Genomic DNA, 19,226 nt, shown 5'->3' with positions numbered 1-19,226 from the left:
CTGAAGGACTTAATCCCGAAATGCATCAAAACAGCCAAGTGTGGTGCGTCAAGCACATTCAAAGTGTATTTCGAATCACAGAAAAAGTGTATTTCGAATCACAGAAAGACTTAGATCAGTTCCTTCAAGAGTCGGTCGTCATTTAGGTCTAGTCGCTTGAGGCAAGTGATCATCATTTAGCCATTTGGATTGAGATTTGTGCCTTTATAAATGTTTATTTACCAACAAATTTCAACAATAATGAAACTGAGCGTCTATTTGCCCTATCATGTGAAAAACTAGGATCCTGTTTAGAAAAAAATAAACCGTTTAGGGCTTCAATATGCGATCGTAGGGGATTTTAATTGCAATTTAAGTGAGGTAAACTCCAAACTATCTATGAGAACTAGCCTGATTAAAGACATTTTGTTGATTTTTTTTTTTTTTTTTTGTGCTGTTGATAAAGAATCTATTTTTACTTGTATGCACACATCCTCCCATACATCGAAGCTGGATCGTGTCGCAGTTTCCTCTGATCTTGTTATTAACTGGGTCAAAGTTCTGTGCGAATTCTAGCTTTCAGACCATCTTCCTATACTTCTTTCCTAATAGAGAAGTTGGGTCCTCATCCCATCCATCGTAATAACCGAGTCTCTCAATTTGTTCGCGACTGGTCAAAAATTAATTCGGAATTACTTAGACTTTCGTCAGATTTTGTTCTAGACAAGGTCCGTATTCCCTTCCAACTTTTACATAAATCACTTCAGCTTCCTGATATTGAAATACAGCTATGCTTGGATGTTTATTCTGCGGAAATCTGTCATGCCCTTTGGTTTGCGGGAGATCAAGCAGTTTTTCTTTGCAGAGTTTGTAAGGGTATTGTTCCCGTTAATTTTCAAATCCTGAACTTGTTTCCTCTTACCTCCGTGCAAAATTTTGATTTTCGTTATGGAACGATTGTGGTCGTCCGAAAACTGGGATCCTATATGATTGTCGCGTCTGTACAAAACGAATGTTTTCAAAAGATCTTACAGTTCATAGGAAAAATCTCATAAATAGCAATTCTATCTCTAATAGTCAAATAGTCTCTCTAATAAATAAAATCTCTAATAGTAATTCAGTCTTCATTCAGAGTTCATGGTGTGAGGACCTTTTTTGGATATAACCTATTACTAAAGGGTTATAGTCTCTACCTGACCTACAGCTAATATTTGATTCAGTGACCAAGGGATTATAATTTAAATAAGCGGATTATTTTTCTTCTTGAGTGAAAATTCCCTTGGGAACTATGGATTTTCTTATTGATATTCTCATGATCAGTGACCTGTATAATATATATAATTAAGGCTATCCGATATTTATAGACTTTCCGATATTTATTGGCAATTGGCAATTAATTGAGTGGGAGGAGAAAAGTAAGCAGAAGAGGGGTGAGTGAGTTGTTTGCAAGAGCCGTGGTACCCGCTGGGCTTGCCCTTAAATTGAGGGGACAAGGTAGACAGCCTCCAACACTTCCCTTACGATTGCTTCACTCATCACAGTTTCAAAATGAGTTCAAATGTACCTATCAACACCAAACAAGGGGATCTCTTTCTAGCTAGGTTCGCAGGCTACCCATTATGGCCAGTTCGGATTCTGAAGTCTGTCCCCACTTCGAAAGGGCCTAAAAAGTATCGCATTTTCTGCTATGGAAAAAAACATGATCGCCAATAAGTTACTTCTGAGCAGCTTGTCAGTTATAAAGATAATGTAACGGAAGCTTCAGCCAAGAAAACGAGAGGAGTAGATGCTGCATTTGATGAATTACGTGATTATCCAGATGTTTATAAACAGTATCTGAAGGGTTCAAATACTGCTGCTGATTGTGCAGCAGAATTGCGAAATCTTGTTAATGCTACCGAGCAGGATTTGCTCGCTACAGAAAATAGCCGAAAAACTGAAATCGACCGGGTCAACTCCAGCGGCTAGTACTGCCAAGTTTCCGACAGAGACCATGGTTTCAGAAATACACGATGCGATCATTATAGAATTTAGCTTAAAGTTTAACATCATTGAAAAACAGCTCAAAAGTTACTTGCATGCTATTGAAATCCTTGAGAACAGGGTAAATCAACTAGAGGTGAAAGTTGACGATTATGAGCAGGAAGCTACGCTAGATTCTCTCTTATTTAACGGTGTGAAACAGAACCCATCGCAAAATCTAAATCCAGCTATTAATCATATCATACGTGACCAAATGGGCCTGTTTTAGTATCGCAAATTCCGATGTTGTGAGTGTTCATCGGTTCAGTCTGGGTTCTAGTAACTCACAAAGACCGGACAATGTGGCTCCCGTGCTCGTGAAATCGTGAAAACGGCTAACGCCGTTTTCAAAGCAAAGAAGAATCTTGCAAATAGTAGAATTTTTCTATCTGAAAATCTCACAAAGAAAAAGCGCGAGTTACTGAATGCTGCCAGAGATAAATTTGGAAACCGATGTTTATGGTCAGATCAGGGGAGAGTTTTTGTGCGACAGTCTAGTGTTAGTCCCCTTCAGCATATTTGGGGTATCGATGATCTTCTGTAATATCAGTGATAGTGATAATCGTTTCCATTTCCGTTCATTTTTTTTCTTTTTCTTGTTGGAGTTTACAATATTTTTTTGTTTTTTTGTTATCCCTCTTCTGTATATTTCCTTACCGTCAAAGGCGGTCTGTACTACATTATGAATGGCTGTTCAAGTAAATAATGATATGCAGTAGTCCCCTTTGGAATTGTTGCAAAATTCGCTGTTTCGTACTGAAGATGTTTTGTCGTTATCGGTAGCGAATGATTTTGTGGGTCATCCGTTTAACCCACTGCGGAGTAGCAAATATATTCGGTTAAGTGATATTAAATGCCTGGGCAATCTGAGTCTTTGACTGTGGCTCAGTGGAATTGTCATCTGAATTCTAACCACCATGAGGTTGATATTAGGGATTTGCGAGTCGTTCGTAACTCAAGACACTTTCCTCTCGTCACATTTTTTTCCAGGCTATAAACCTGTATCAAAATCAAGGAGTTCAATGAGAGGAGGAAGTTTGACTTTTCTGCTAGAAAATTCTTTGGATTACGTAATTCGAGATGATTTAACTCTCTGGAATGAAGGTAAGCTCGAAACTTTATCAATAGAAATAGAGTTAGAGAAAAATAAGAAGTTTATCATTTCTTTGGTTTACCGGCCGCCCAGCGCAAACCCAGATAAATTTTTTGGAGAATTCGATGGATTTCTTCAAAGAATGCCAAGTACTAAACTCCAATGTATTTTTTTTTAGGCGATTTTAACTTTGATCTTTTAAATCTAGAAGGAGTAAACTTTGATTTTTTAACCTTATGCTTTCACATAACCTTTATTCCGCAGTTTCAATCCCAACTAGGATAACAGATCATTCGGCAACCCTGATTGACAATATCTTCCTTTCTTTGGATGCAATTGTGGAGTGCTGTGCTGACGTTGTCTTACACCCTGGGTCTGACCATCTACCAGTATTTTGCACCATTAAACATAAAACCACAACTAAGTTTCAATTCAGAATGATGAAAGCTGAAAATCTCAGGAAATTTAAAAAATGAAATCATCACAGTATCATGGCAAGAAGTCATGGCGGAGAAAGAAGACCCCTCGACTGCTTTTGATAAATTTATGAGTATTTTGTCTCCCATCTATGATCAGTGTTGCCCATTGAAAACTGCAACTAAGAAGAAAAACCAACCGCGGAAGTACGGAATCCAACCATGGATTACGGAAGAGATACTGGAAATGATGAAGAAGAGATACCAATTATTCTCAGATTATCTCAATTGTGAGAGTGATGACAGTTGGGAAGAATACAGAAAGGCAAGAAATAGGGTGAATTCTGCACGACGAGCTGCAATGAGGGAGTATTTCGGAGAGAAATTAAAATCACAGAAAGGAGAGACATTAGAGGAACCTGATTGACTATTAAAAGCGTTCTTGGCAATGGTGAAGATTCAGCATGAACTGAACAGTTAGCCATAGGTGAAAGAACTGTGAGTGGGAGGCAAGAAGTTAGTGAAGAGTTTTGTAAGTTTTTTACCAAAATAGGATCGCAAATAAACCAAGAGGCTAAAGATCAAAGCGGACAGCCAGATACTGAGGAGCTTGACGATAACCGCGGTCTTCATCACTCATTTTACTTTACCGAATGTACTATGGATGACACTGCCCAAGCAGTGAAATCGATCAAATCTAATGCAGCTGGAGTTGACGGCCTAAACATTAAAGCATTTAAAGCAGTTGCTGCGTATCTCTTACCTGTGATACTATATCTAGTCAATTTATCTGTTCAAAAAGGTGTTTTCTGACGAACTAAAGCGGGCAAAAGTTATACCTCTCCATAAAGGAGGCGATAAAAGAGATATTTCCAACTGGAGACCAATATCTATTCTACCGCTCTTCTCAAAAATTTATGAAAAAGTAGTGTATAAGAAAATATACAAGTAAATGAATTCGCTTAGGTTTTTGTTAGATTCACAGTTTGGTTTTAGAAAGGGTCATTCTACAGTGCCTGCCGTTCACCACCTTTTAGATTGTGTAGATAGTGCGTCAGAAAATAATTTGATCCCTCTAACTATTTTTATTGATTTGAAGAAGGCGTTTGACACTGCGGATTTTGAAGTTCTACTGAAAAGACTGCAGAACCTTGGAATTAAAGATACAGCATTAAGTTGGTTTCGGTCTTATCTGTGTGGAAGATCAATGAAGGTGGTGATGAGTGATATATCTAGTGCAGCTATGCCTATAAATTGTGGTGTTCCCCAAGGATCAGTCCTTGGCCCGTTACTCTTCTTGGTATATGTGGATACTCTTTAATTTTACCTAAATGATTCAGTTTTAACCTCTTTCGCCGATGATACAGCCATCACAGTGTTTGCCCGGACTTCAAAAGAGGTTGTGCAAAAAGCGAACCACGTCCTTAGTCGGCTTAATGTTTTTACAGCTCTAAGCTCCCTTGCAGTAAATCCAAGAAAAACGAATTTTATGGTGTTTAGTAGAACTGGTGTACCTGAACTTCTTGAAAATGTGTTTTTTAACGGTATTAGCATAACACAGGTGTTTTTTTGTAAATATCTCGGATTTTATTTTGATTGTAATTTGTCTTGGAAGAAGCATGGTGAAATAGTGTCGGCAAAAGCAGCTAGAGGATTAGGAGTGATGAGGAGGCTGAAAAAAGTGTTCCCGGTAGCAGTTGTCAAATTGTTATACAGTGCTATTGTGCACCCTTACATCTAGTACGGTTGTTCTGTTTGGGCAAGCAATTTCGTGATGAATTTATAAAAGAACTCAAATAATACAAAACAAAGCACTGCGTCTGATAGGAGAATTTCAAAACTGTCAGAATACTGCGGAGTGTTTTAGAAAGAATGATATTTTGAACATAGGCGAGCTACGTGATTACCAGCTAGCGATTTTTGTTTTTCAAAGTATAAATAAGGTAAGCCCTGAGTACTTGTATGATTTTTTTTAAAATTAACTCGTTTTATCACCCTTATTTTACCCGGAATTCGGAGAATTTGACTCACGAGAGAAGGAATACAACGAAAGCAGGATTTGTTTTCAGGAACATAGGTGTCAGCGTCTGGAATGACCTTCCAGAATCGGTCAGAGTGGCAGTAAGTCTGGCATCATTCAAGAGAATGGTCAAATTCCATTTTTTAAAAAGGAGAGAAGTGTGATAAGAGGAAAGGGTATTTATATATTTAGTATTTAATTTTTTTACCCCCCCCCCCAAGGATTTTTTTCTTTCTTCAAAATCATTTGAAGAAATGATTTAGCAGATTAATGGTGGTTAGAATTGCGGCCACAGTCAGGACTCTTTTGTCTTAAGAGTGGCCGTTAATGGTAAATTCTTTGTTTAATTTATATGTTTTGGATGAAAATAAAAACTGTCTATGTCTATAAGGGCAAGGTTAGAACGGAATTATCTTTTCAGAATGGTTTCATAAATGCAGGTCGATGCTTCTTCTGCTTATACCTCTGATATTTCAGATGATGAATGGTGTTTGTACTATGAATTCGAATTTTTTTCATTGGATCCTGAGCTTGAGCAACTTTACGAAGCGGAGCTCCACGAAATGTTGGCCGCTTCCCAGCATACCCATTCTTTTGTTATTACTGACGCCGTTGGAAAAGCTATTTATCAACTAAAGCAGAAATCGTCTAGTGGTATTGATCATGTTAGTACTATGCATCTAAAGTATGGTGGCCCTCTTCTTGTCCAGCATATCACACCTTTAATGCAATTGATTTTTATTCAACGCAAGGTTCCAACTACATTCTGTATTGATGATCTTACACCTATTCCTAAAAAAGGGAGGGCAGACCCTCAATGTTCCTCTTTTCGACCAATTACTGTTAGGACATATCTCTGTAAACTTTTTGAACATCTCTCCAGAGACGATTTTGAAAAGACATGTTACACTCAACTATATCAGTTTGGGTTCAAACGAGGAACAGTATGTGCAGATGCACTTACAGTCCTGACAAACTATCTAATTGATGAAGAATCTGCGGGGGAATGTTTTGCTGTTACTAGTCATGACATCAAAAGTGCCTTTGACTCGTTAATACACCCTGCAATGCTTCTGAAAGCTGCCAAGAAGGGCCAAGACCTGCAGTTATTCTCACACTTCGTGACATGCATTCTCGACAGCGTATTCGACTAAAATTACCGCCTGATAAGAATATGCCTCGAGTAGCTCGAACAAAGCTTATTCCAGTTTTAAAAAGTGCATGCCAAGGAGCAGTTTCTTCAATTGGTCTATTTAATAACATGTTCCTCCTCATTAATTACATCGTCAAGAAATTTGTCACTAATTTGTTATGCTGATGATGTTCTGAATCTTAGTCGCACCTTGCAACGAGTCAGTGAGGTTTTTTCTATCCTTCGAGCAAAACACCTTAAGCTTGGTCTACATTTCAATTCTGCCAAGTTGGAAATAGTCCTTTTTAACTAGAACTGCTATCTACTAAATTTAGTCAAACTTGGGAATTCGTCGGTTCAACCTGTTGATCACCTCGTTTATCTTAGTCTCCCCATGGGTTTATCTGTACGCTATAACCGGTACCTCCTTATTGAACATTTAACCCGCCGCATTTCCGTCTCTTATACGTCAATAATTTCCTGCAAGTTCAGATTCAACCGGCATTTGCTAGCTAGCCTTTTCAAAGCAATAAATCTCCCTCATATTCTGTATATTTCACCCTTTTGGAAACTGTTAATTAATACTGACCAAACAAAAATACGTTCACTCTTCTTCCGTTTTGCAAAATATTTACTCCGCCTACCACCCTGGCAAAGCAACACAGAAATTGTCTGTCAGTTTAAAATTACTGACCCGGATATTGGAGTAGCTAGAGTAATAGCTAAAACTAATAAAAAAAGTGAATAGGAATGCCCAGGAGTAGTATTCTGCATTATTTTAGTAGTTCGTGCCTTTTTTTTCTGAATTGCTTACTTCGTATTTTGTGCTATTTTTACTCATGTTTTTGTTGTATATTTGTTTTCCTTTTTTTCCTCTCTTTTTTTTGCTCCGTCTTGTTCAAAACTTTGTATGTTTGTGTCATAACCTTATATCATGCAGCAATTTTTAAATCTGTTACGAATTCACGGTTTATTTTTATCCCTAAATGTCGTCACTATGACAAGAGTTAGTAGAGTCATCGGTTTCTTCTTTTTCTTGTGCTTTTCTTTTTTTGTGTGTGTGTTTTTTTCCTCTACTTCGTCTTATGTTATGTGAATGATGAGCGTTCAATAAATAAAAAAAAAAATAAATAAACAAAAAGACAAACTGAAGAAAAATCACAAAACACAACAAAACAAAGCTAACAAATAGAACAAACATTACAAACAAGCGACACTACAAGTTCAGAGGTCCTTACAGCTCTCAAATGGATTAAGGTGACATAAACAATAATATTAATAAAACAAATCACCAAATTACTCTAAACAAAAGTTGTGCCACTGGTGGTTATGAGCCTTTAAATTATGATATTTTGAATTGGCTTCTCAGCTGCAACATATAGTTCTGTTATTTTGAAATGTTTAATCAGTTTTGTATTTCAAGTCTATGGGGGAAGACAAAGTGAGAATTTAGTAAATTTGATGTAATGTGCCCCATTCCTTTTTTTGCATACAAGTCCAACGATAGTCCGAGGTAGTTAATTAAAATCAAGCAGTTGGGGGGGGGGGGCGTGAAGCCACGGCTAGTTGCAGAACAAGTCAAGACAGATAGTCCCAGTCAGTGAGAGGGAAATATGGCATAAGATCTTTTTAGGATTGTATAAAAATGATGTCACTTCACTTGCTAACTTTAAACGTAAGTCGATGTCAAATTAAATAAAAAAAAACAAGCTTTTTCAACTGAAAGTAAGGAGCAACATTAAAACTTAAAACGAACAGAAATTATTATGTATATGAGGGAATTCACCCCCTAGTCAATACCACGCTCTTTACGCTAAAATTCTAATTTTTTTCCAATTCGTTAAGAATGATCCCTGAATCACAAAGGCTGTTCAAATAGAATAAATAGCTCTTTTGAAAGTAATAAAAAAAACTTCAGCGTAAAGAGCGAGGTATTGACTAGGGGGCGATCCCCCTAATATGCGTAATAATTTCTATTCATTATAAGTTTTAATACTGCAACTTACTTCCAGTTGAAAAAACTTGTTTTTTTTATTTAAATTATGATCGTTCTTTAAATGATACCGGGAAATCCGGCACCCTCTTCGTAGAATGATCCCTCGCCCATGAAAACTTCCTTCATTGAAAGATCCTCCTCCCATGTAAAACCCTATGCCCGATCCCCCCACCCTAAAAAATCCCCCTGAAAGCGTCTGTTTACTTTCCAATAACCAATGCTGTATGTAAATAATGGGCAAAGTTCATAACTTACAGCCCTTCCTTCGGGGACTGTGGGGGATTAAGTCATCCTAAAAGACTTAGCTATTAGACTTTTCGACTATGCTGAGCAAAATAGCTATCTCAAAATTTTGATGGAGTAACTTTGGGAAAAAATTAGCGTGAGAGGGGGCCTAGTTGTCCTCAAATTTTTTGGTCCCTTAAAAAAGACACTAGAACTTTGAATCTTCGTTCAAATGATTCCTCTCACGATATTGGGTTGATATGATCACCCCTGGAAAAAAAAACAAATAAACACGCATCCATGATCTTTCTTCTGGCAAAAAGTACAAGATTCCAAATTTTTGCAGATTGGAGCTTGAAACCTCTTCAGTCGAGTTCTCTGACACGCTGAACCTGATGGTATGACTTTCATTAGGATTCTATGACTTTTAGAGGGTGTTTGTCCTTTTTTCGAAATTAAGGTCAATTATTGCTGGCTCGTAACTTTTGATAGGTAAGACTAAACTTGATGAAACTTATATATTTGAAATCAGCATCAGAACACAATTATATAGATGTATCTATTTGTATCAAAATTCCGTTTTTTTAGTTTCGGTTATTATTGAGCCAGGTCGCTCCTTACTTACAGTTCGTTGCCACAAACTGTTCAATCAAGCAATGAACTACTTTGAAGATAAAAAAACTATCAATCCACGAAACTTACTCCCCAGGGGCGTCGATTCACAGAAATGTAGAGATTTAGGGATAGGAATTCTGTTCTTTTTCATGAAAATAGCAAAAAAAACCGTATTTTCAAAGCCCAGGTAGAGGTGGGCAATCACATCTGTCCGTTATTATATTCTCGTTTCTCTAGAACTTAAATAAGTAACGTTATATCTTTGACGAAATTAGTGCTTCTCCTTTAAGGTTAGATAAAAAAAAAACAGTTTTTTTTCAACTTAAAGCAAGGAGCAACCTTAAGACGAACAGAAATGATTACGCATATGAAGGACATCGCCCCCTCCTAAACACTTCGCTCTTTATGCTAAAGTTTTTAAGTACTTTTAATTAATATTTTTATTGTTCTAATTAAACGAACCTTATGTTTCAGGAGTCGTTCTTAAAGAATTAAGACAAAATTTAAACTTTAGCATAATGAACAAAATGTTGAGGAGAGGGCAATCAACATCATATACGTAATAATTTCTGTTCGTTTTAAGTTTTAATGTTGCTCCTTACTTTCAGTTGAAAACACTTGTTTTTTACTTATCTAATAATATATAAGAGAGTAAGTGTATTTGCTGTTCTTGCTATTGATTCATCATTTGTAAAACCTGTTACTCTTGGGGGCTGGGTTGGGGATGAATCGTCATACCAAAAATGAGCATCCTGATTTTCTACCATGTCCCTTTCTGGAGAGCTGCCATTCTTAACTTTACATTCATATTTAATTTCCTTTTCATCATGTTTTCCAAATATAGTGGATTAACAATGATTATTTCGTCCTAACTTCTTTAATAGGGCCAATTGTAGCCTTAGACTATACATAGGATTTTACTAACTTTGTTCATCTAGCCTATATTAATTTTGGGCTAGCCTATAGGCTACTTAGGCTAGGCTATTTCTCACTAGCATAAGTTGGATCACAGTAGCTTTCTAATTTGAGATAATACCATTTTGGAAAACACTATACCCAGCAATTTTTCCAAATGGACTATGGCTATTGGTAAAAGTTAAAAGTCACAACTTCTTAGAAGGAGACATCCTGGAACAAAAAAGGACGTATTTTAGATTGCTAGTTTTATAGCTTTTGTTACATTTTTAACAATGCATCCTAGACCCCCCCCCCTCTCTAATGGTCTCATATAGACCTAGGATATAAAAAAAGATGGAATTCTTGCTTGATAATACACAACAAGTACTAATCAATCACGTTTCCTTGTTTTTCTTCCCTTTTTATCTGTTTTTTTAAATCAGTTTATCAATTATTCAGCTAGTTTTTCTACATTGCTTAAGACTATATTAGACCATTAAAGCAGGGAAGGGGATGAATTGTCAAAGATGCAAATCAAACCATGAAAATGAACATAAAACTAGCAATCTAAAAACATATCTCCTTTCATTCTAGCATGTCTCCTTCTGAAGAAGCGTTATTATTCATCTTTACAGGGCTATGTCTTGCTTGGTAGGGGTACTTGATCATTTTGATTAACTTTTTCCTAAGGAGCACTGCAAAGGCAATATGAGAAGATGGAATAAAATGGGGATGTAAAACTTTCCTGGACTTAGATTAAGTTCCTAAGGTTAGGAATAAGTGAAGATGAAAAGGTGATGTTGGGTAAAAAAAAGGGATTGATCAAGTGGACAGCTTTACTTATCTATGTCCTAGTTATTACTAGTAAAGATAGTGGGTGCAGCAAAAATGTTAAAATGGAATAGCCAATGCCCAGGGTGTTTTTTCATAGTTGAGATAAATTTGGAACCATAGGAACAGAAGTCTAAAAACCAAGGTTACAATAGGTCTACTGGAAGCTAGTGGTGACAGAGTTCAAGTATGATTTTGAGACAATTGTGCTTTAAAAAATGGAGCAAATTTGCTAGACATTTTCCATAAAAATTGCCTAAGGGTTGTTTTGGGTACTTGACTGACTGACCATATTTTGAACAGTTGACAGAACAAAGGGTATGGTTAAATCCTGCTTTCTAGGGATATAATAAAAGAAAGGTTGAGATGGTTAGGGCACATTCTGCAAATAAAGGATGACAGATTACCAAAAATTACTCTTTCATAGACAGTTGGACAGATTGGGCAACTGTTTAGAATTGGCCTAGGTTGGGATGGGAGGATGTTGTAAGGAAAAATTTAAGGGAACTGGGAATTTCTTGGGAGGGCATAAAGAGGGAGGCTCTGGGCGTAAATGCATGAGCAGTCCTCTACATAAGAAGACACGTGAAGAAAACACTTGTTGCTTCATAATATGCAAAATAATCCTACTTAGCATATTTCCCAGTGGGAAAACCTTTATCTTTACTTCTTTCACTGTATTTCCAGTTTTTCAATCACATTTTCAATGTTTATTTCTATTCTCAAGTTTTGAAAAATGTTTATAAACAAACACCCAAGAGCCATCTAGCTAATATAACCTAACCTAATTTATCAATATTTGCCTAACAATATTTTTTTTTGGTAGATAGCAGTGATGGTGTTTAATTTTCATATACAGACTATTTGAAAGCAGATAAATAAAGTAAAACATATGTCAATTGTGTTTAAAAAACTGTACAACCGTAAAAGAAGTGTTGATAAAGGTTTTCCTGCTGGAGAATATGTTAATTACAATTATTTTGCAAATTATGAAGTAAGAATTGTTTTCTCAATATGTATCCTTATGTAGTGGACTGCTCATACATTTACACCAGACTTTGAATGAGGGGAGGATCCAGGATTTTCTATAGGGGGGGGGCATAGTAGGTTGCTTTGATAAACTTGCAAAAAAGAAATACCCAAAATTTAAAGGGAGCCTTGATAACTGTATGTTGCAGGTAGGTAGTGGAAATCATCATAAATTTGATCTAAAATCTGGTGAGGGCTAAAGTTCTGACAAATCTATTGAAATTAGAATGGTATAAAAATATTTATACAAAGATAATAAGTTATAAAAATCACGCCACCATCAAAAAAATAAAAAGATGTTCAGTATCTATAAAAAAATATTATAATTTATATTTTCTGCATAATTTTTTTCCTTTGCAGTTCTGACTGCTATAGCAAGTGAGTTAAGCTTTTTACTGTCAAAACATAAATGGTCTTGGACCATCTTTTGGGGTCATGCACTCTTTGTGACAATTTGTATAGGTCAAATCATTAAGAATGTTGCCTAGCTTTGTGGCATTCCTTGGTAGCTACAATAATAATGAAAAGTAGGAAATGAGGATAAAGATACAATTTGCACTTTTGTAAAAGATATATTAAACATTCAATACTAGTTCTTTTAGGGGTGTAACAAGAAAAACATTTATAATGGCTAGTCCTGTCAGGCTAGAGTACTGTCGGTTTAGAGGTCTTCATTAGTATTTCCTCTTCTATTCATCCCAAAATATTTAAATAAAGACCAAAATTGTCAGAAAAATATGAACTCTTATAAAGATATATGTAGGTATGTGCTTCAAACTAAGCATATGTGTCAAAATACTCCTTAAAAAACAAAAATATGTTTGTTATTTTTACATTTGAAAGATATAGATTGGTAATTTAAATTCTCAGGGTTTCAAGCTGTGGTAGATTTCTAAATATTTTTTTTTAATCTTGAGATTTTCATATATTCAATCCAAAGTTTAAATCTCAAATGTCTATCAAGCACAAAAAATAAAAATTTGAAATTTGACTCAGATTTAGCATTAAGTAAGAATATTGGATGGCATATATCAAAATTAGTATAAAAATCTTCAGTAGTATATATAGCAGTTTAGACAATTTTATGGACAAATATGTGTAACCCCTATACAAAAACATAACTATATTTATGATCAGTTGGTATTGAAAAGGTGAAAAATTCTGAAGTAATATTGTAGCTGTATTCTGTTTCTGTGGTTAACTCAAGTTGTGTGAATTTCCACTTTTTATCAGCATTTTATTAAAAAATGTTTGAAAAAAAAATTGATGCCATTCCACTGATTCAAAATGAGAATTTGGCAACCCATCTATACCAGCTAGATAAAAAAAAAATAAACACACAATTATTTGCCTTGTTTTATGAACAATTTTTGCAAATCTATTCTTTGTAAATGATTACTCTGACCTTTTCATTCATTCATTTTTTAGATAATAAATACACTATACAACATATATTTATTACACCATGTAAAAACAAAAGCCCCTGAAGTTACTTGTTAGGGGATCCATTACACTTAACACACTATATCAAATAAATAAATTTCACATATGTAAAAAAAACATAATAAATAGAGAAAGAACCAGACAAAATACACATTACATATGGAAATTCAAATGATTCATAAATTCAAATGATTCATAAATTCAAATGATTCATTAAATTAATTTTATTAATGGAAATAACGTTAAACAGACCAAAGTGTAAGATGAAGAGGCATAACAGATGGCATTTACTTCTATAAAGAAATAGAACAGTAAATTGGGGATTTCTTAGCAGCAGTGGATGAACAATTTAGAGCAGATAACTTTCAAGAAAACTGCATAGCAATAAAGGATATCTAATTGATAATGATGACCTGAGAAAGTACTGCTGGAGAACTTAAGGTAAAAGACCATTGTAAAGGCAAGGCAAAGATTATTTTTGGCAATAATGGTATCAAGTGTATCAAGATCTGTATCAGCATAAAGGCTGGTAGAAGGATATAGACAAGGAAGGCAAAAAGCAGCCTTTAATGCTCTGTTCTGGGCTCTCTGAAGAGAGTGAAGTGTAGATTTGTTGGTATTTCCCCAATCTGAGCAGCAATAAGAAAGATAAGTGAACATAAAAGCAAAATAAAGATTAAACATAATATCAGGTGATAAAACTGAATTGGCATGGTTTAACATTGAAGTTTGGCTTAAAAGGACTGAATGTGTGTGTGCTATATGGGTTTTAAATGCAAAAAAAGAATCAATGAACACTAGGAACTTACCTGGAGTAACCTGGGGAATTTCATCCTCACCATAAAACAAATGGATCATATTGCTGGGCTCCAACATACAATATGGCATTTAAACCTCATAACCACACCTTTTTTACTGTTAAGCACTGTGCCATTAAACAGACACCATTTTTTGACATTATCAAGAAGATTCTGAACTTTCAAGACTGCCAAACTAATGTTGGAGTCTACAATGGAGAAGTTACTGTCACCAGCAAATAATATATGGTGAATAAAACAACCAAGAACATCCAATAGATCATTACTATAAACAAGAAATAAAAGGGGACCTAATACTGAACCTTGGGGAACTCCCATAGAAACTGGTAAAGGTGGAGAACATGCAGAATTAATGGACATATACTGGTATCTTCCTGAAAGATAAGATTTAAACCTATGATGGGGAATGCCATACACTCCTAAATGATTCAATTCAGATAACAATAGAGAATGGTCATCCATATCAAAAGCCTTTGAAAAATCTAAAAAAAAAGGCTAAGTGTACACAATCCTTTATCCAGATTAGCACACACAAATTCAGTGGGATCAGTCAGTGCATGCAAAGTAGAAAAGTTTGACTGGAAATCATTCTGGCGAGAAGATATTAAAGGCTTTCCTTCAGCAGTGTTGGTGCCAAATAGGAAAGAAGAAAGCCTCTTATGCATAACTTTTTCCAGGGTCTTCAAAAAACAGGAAGGATAGAAATAGGCCTATAGTCAGATATATTTCCATTCTTATGCAGTGGGATGATTTTAGCTACTTTAAATATATCAGGAAATGCACCAGAGAAGAAAGACAGATTTTTAAGATATGCAAGTGGAATAAAGATAAACTTTGATATATTTTTAACAATATAATTACTTAGGCCAAACTGATCATCTGAGAAAGAATTAGGAAGAAGGGAAATAACATTTTGAATTTCTATTTTACTACAAGGAGTGAAAAAAAGATATCCTGGCAATGGGGATGTTACTTATGACCTGGCAACCAGGAATGTCTACTGAAGGCAAGGTAGAAAAGTAGGTGCTGAATTTGCTTGCTGCTGATTCATTGTTGATGGGTGAGGTGTCTGCATTTTTGTAATGAAATGGAAATTGTTGTGACTTTCTGCAGGAAAGTACTTCATTAATGACTGATCAGACCTTGCATAAGTTTCCTTGGCAATCATCAATCCTATTTGCAAAATAAATATTTTTGCAGTTCTTATGGCAGATATGAGGATGTTTTTATATGACTCATACTTTGCTAAATCATCAGGGCACTTACTACTACATGCACTAATAATGGAGCTATCTTATATGTACACCAAACTAGATTTACTTTGAAGGAGTATTTTGACTCATATGCTTAGTTTTAAGTATATACCTATACAAACCTTTATTAAAGTTATAAAGAGTTTGGCCTTTATTTTAATGTTTTATGATGAAAAGAGGAGGTGATATGTCATATAAGGCAGTGCTTCAATTAGATGAAATTAGGCATTAAAGTGGCAACCATTTGGTCAGCAAAATCCAAAACTTGAGAAAAAAATTTTTGCATTTCTTATACATTTACTTTCTATTATACAAATTCTCTAAAAAACAACAATGATATAAAAGCCACCATGCTTCACAAAAAAAGCAAACCCAAAAACCAAAAACAGACAGCCAAAAAAGTAATGACATCAATTTCTTTGCCTTAGTGTCACAGCAAGACTCAAAAACAAAGTTTTTACAGTAAAAAGAAGTAAATATTTTGCTTTTCAGCCCTGTTGTGATAGCCCAATCCTGAAATATCATTTCAACAGCCTAAAGAAGTGAAGATTTTATATTTCCCCTCCTTATTATTATAAAATGAAGATTTCTGCCTCCCAGTTGCTTTATGTGGTAATACAGACAGATTCTCTTCATACACCAAAATCTAATTAAACACTTTTTGGTGATATGCATCATTAGTATAGTCTAACAAAGACTAGACAAACCCAATTAAAAAAAAATAACTTTTATCCTAAACCAGAGCAAGTGGTCCTAACCACAAATCCACCACTATGTTAGGGAAGGGGTGCCCCCTGGATCTCCTACTGCTTTGAATAGACTGGGATGGAGGAAGAACATTTGTAGCTGTTTTGGCCTCAGGTGGCTTAGTGCTGTGGTGAGTTATTAGTGGCAGTGACCTAGGCTGGATCTGACTGATAACCCTTATCTTGGAAACAGTGCTGAATAAGGAACTGAATGGAGTATATGCCTAGAGAAGGGAATATGTTAATAAAACAATTTAGACTTCATAGCCAAATAGGCCTAGTCTATACAAAATAATTGTAGCTAACAGATCTTGTGTAGCCCAGCTATAATTTACCCTCAACATGCCAAATGTACAAATACATGGCTAAAATTATGTATTTCCAATCTATTCTCCCAATTCTCATCTCTTGGTTCAACCAATGTACCTGTAAATTGAATCAGCTAGCCTATGAAAAAACAAGAACCAGAAAAACAAGTAGCCTAATGGATGGTGGAATGCATTGAAAACATATAATCTGTGCTGTATATTTGCACATTAGAGGGGTCGAGGGTAAAGTGTAACAGGGTTGCAAGCAAAATGTGTTAGCTACAATTAGCCTAGGCTATTCTGTATGTTATGAAGTAGCCTATGAATTGTTTTCTTAACAATGTTACTACACTGCTCTTTTGTTACTATTGAGATTAGTTCAGAATAGGCCAGGCACAAGACTGCTAACAAGGAATTATTGTAATGAAGAAGATAAATTTCAAAACCAAGTCTATCCTAGGCTAGCATCTGACCATAGACATAATCTAGCAATATGATAGTCGCCAGGACAAAACCATTATAATACTTCCTACTCGAAATATGTAATATACAAAGTAATTAATATAGCTAAAACGACACTCACTTGCTTATAATTTAAAAAATTATTTAAAGTTCAAAATTTATTTTAAATTAACCGCCACTTTAGTTACCTGCGACATCTATAATGAAAACGATGACAGATATTACTTGTTCATTGAGGCTAGGGCATCATATATGCATAGAGGGCTAATACTTATTTTCTCCATTTACGCTTTAGAACCCACCACCCCAGTACCTATATGCTTCAGGGCTAGCTTTTTGGAAGTATGGCCAGGAATGTGTAATTTCTTTATACAAAGCAAACATTGCTCGAAAACTGCTGATCGATTTTGAGGGTCATATTGCAGAGACTCGTTACATAAAAACGATCTATATAACCATGTATATTTGATAAATAATTGTAAACTTATTTCGTATCAGTTATCAAATAATTGTGAAACCGTGATTCAGAGTTTATTATGTAAGAAGTTATTTTTATACTGAAGAGAAAACAAATGTGCAGAGTGTACTGTTAGTTGCTAATTTTTTTTTTTTTTTTTTTTTTTTTTTTTTTTTTTTTTTTTTTTTTTTTGTTAATGTTATCTCAACCTTCTGTGAGGGGCAAGATTGTTGGAAAATCTTCTAGTTAGGCTGCTTTTGGGGCTTTGATGTTATGTCTAAAAGGATAGGCCAGGGATAATAGTAGGTGAGTCCCTGTCTAGTCTTCAAGAGGCCATAGTGAATGGTTTCAGCGATGCTTGATTTTCATAGAAAACCTCGGTTGTTTTTTCAATACAGTATATTTAAAATTAAATAAAAATATATCATCCTATATTAACTTTAATTGTTATCAGAGTTATTTAAGCACAATTTATTATAGTATATTATGGGTAATGTGGCATTTAACGTTTTAGAAATATGATTACAGTGGATATTAAATATTTTAAGAACTGTTAACTCTTCTGAATGAAACAGTTTCAAAAGTAATTACCAACTAATAAACACATCACAATTACAAAGTTTTCCAAGTCTAAGACCTTTTCTTATTTCAGACAAGAATTTTTGTGAAATTTTTCAAAGAGAAGGGAGGGAAATTAAGAAAAATGTTCCAAAAATAGGCGTATTGTACAGAAAATGTACAAAATTATAAGGAAATCGGTGAATCTGTAGCATTTTATATTTGGATTGAGGTCGCAAAAAGCCCCCTCCTCTGTTAAACATGACTGATCCAACTCTTTAGGAAATGAATTGACGAAAAAGTAGCTTATATAAATATATATATATATATATCTGCGTGTGTTGTGCTCCGCACCTACTCGATCTGGCCCTGAGTGTTTTTGCTCATAGTGAGAAGCTACCGACGCTTTTTTTGCTGCTGTTGTTTTGTGGGCAAAAGTATTTCGTAACTTGATTGATGTATTCACCATGTCTTTGAAGGTGTGATACACTTACAGAAATCCAGATAAGACATTCAATACATCTCAGTCTGTTAATAATTACTCCAGATATTTTATTCTATATTTGGCTTGTATGAATGATAACATTGTGCATGAACAGATTGAAAAAGTGTGGTGACATAGTACAGTTTTTCAAATTGTAGAGGGGTTGATTTATCATTATATTATATATTCAAATTAAGCATTAATTTTTGAATTCTGTTCTCATGACCCTTAGTAGTATTTCTTTCTACTATACTGAATTAAAATAGGCAATAACTCTCTGAGTCTCCTAGTTGTTTTTTGGCAAGACTTAGTATCTCTATTTGTAAAACTTTTTAAAGAACAATAGAATATTGGTTTTGCTCATTTTCAGAAAAAGAAAAAAAGAAAAAGAATAATGAGCTTTCTATCAAAATTCAGAAGTTCATGTATCCTCTCCGATTGA

At 34.9% G+C, this 19,226-nt stretch overlaps 1 protein-coding gene across 1 annotated transcript in view; it reads right to left on the bottom strand.

The window, feature by feature from the left end:
* The window catches only part of LOC136025812 (serine/threonine-protein kinase VRK1-like), a gene marked incomplete in the record, with an annotated part of 62,662 nt that extends 45,182 nt beyond the window's left edge, over positions 1-17,480 (bottom strand). Inside the window, 1 exon segment of the mRNA XM_065701803.1 lies at positions 17,407-17,480.
* Between the last annotated feature and the right edge of the window lie 1,746 nt (positions 17,481-19,226).

The sequence above is a fragment of the Artemia franciscana genome, chromosome 4, assembly GCF_032884065.1.
Source record: "Artemia franciscana chromosome 4, ASM3288406v1, whole genome shotgun sequence".
In the NCBI taxonomy this organism is placed as follows: Eukaryota; Metazoa; Arthropoda; class Branchiopoda; order Anostraca; family Artemiidae; genus Artemia; species Artemia franciscana.
This window is presented reverse-complemented; position numbering and strand designations above follow the sequence as displayed.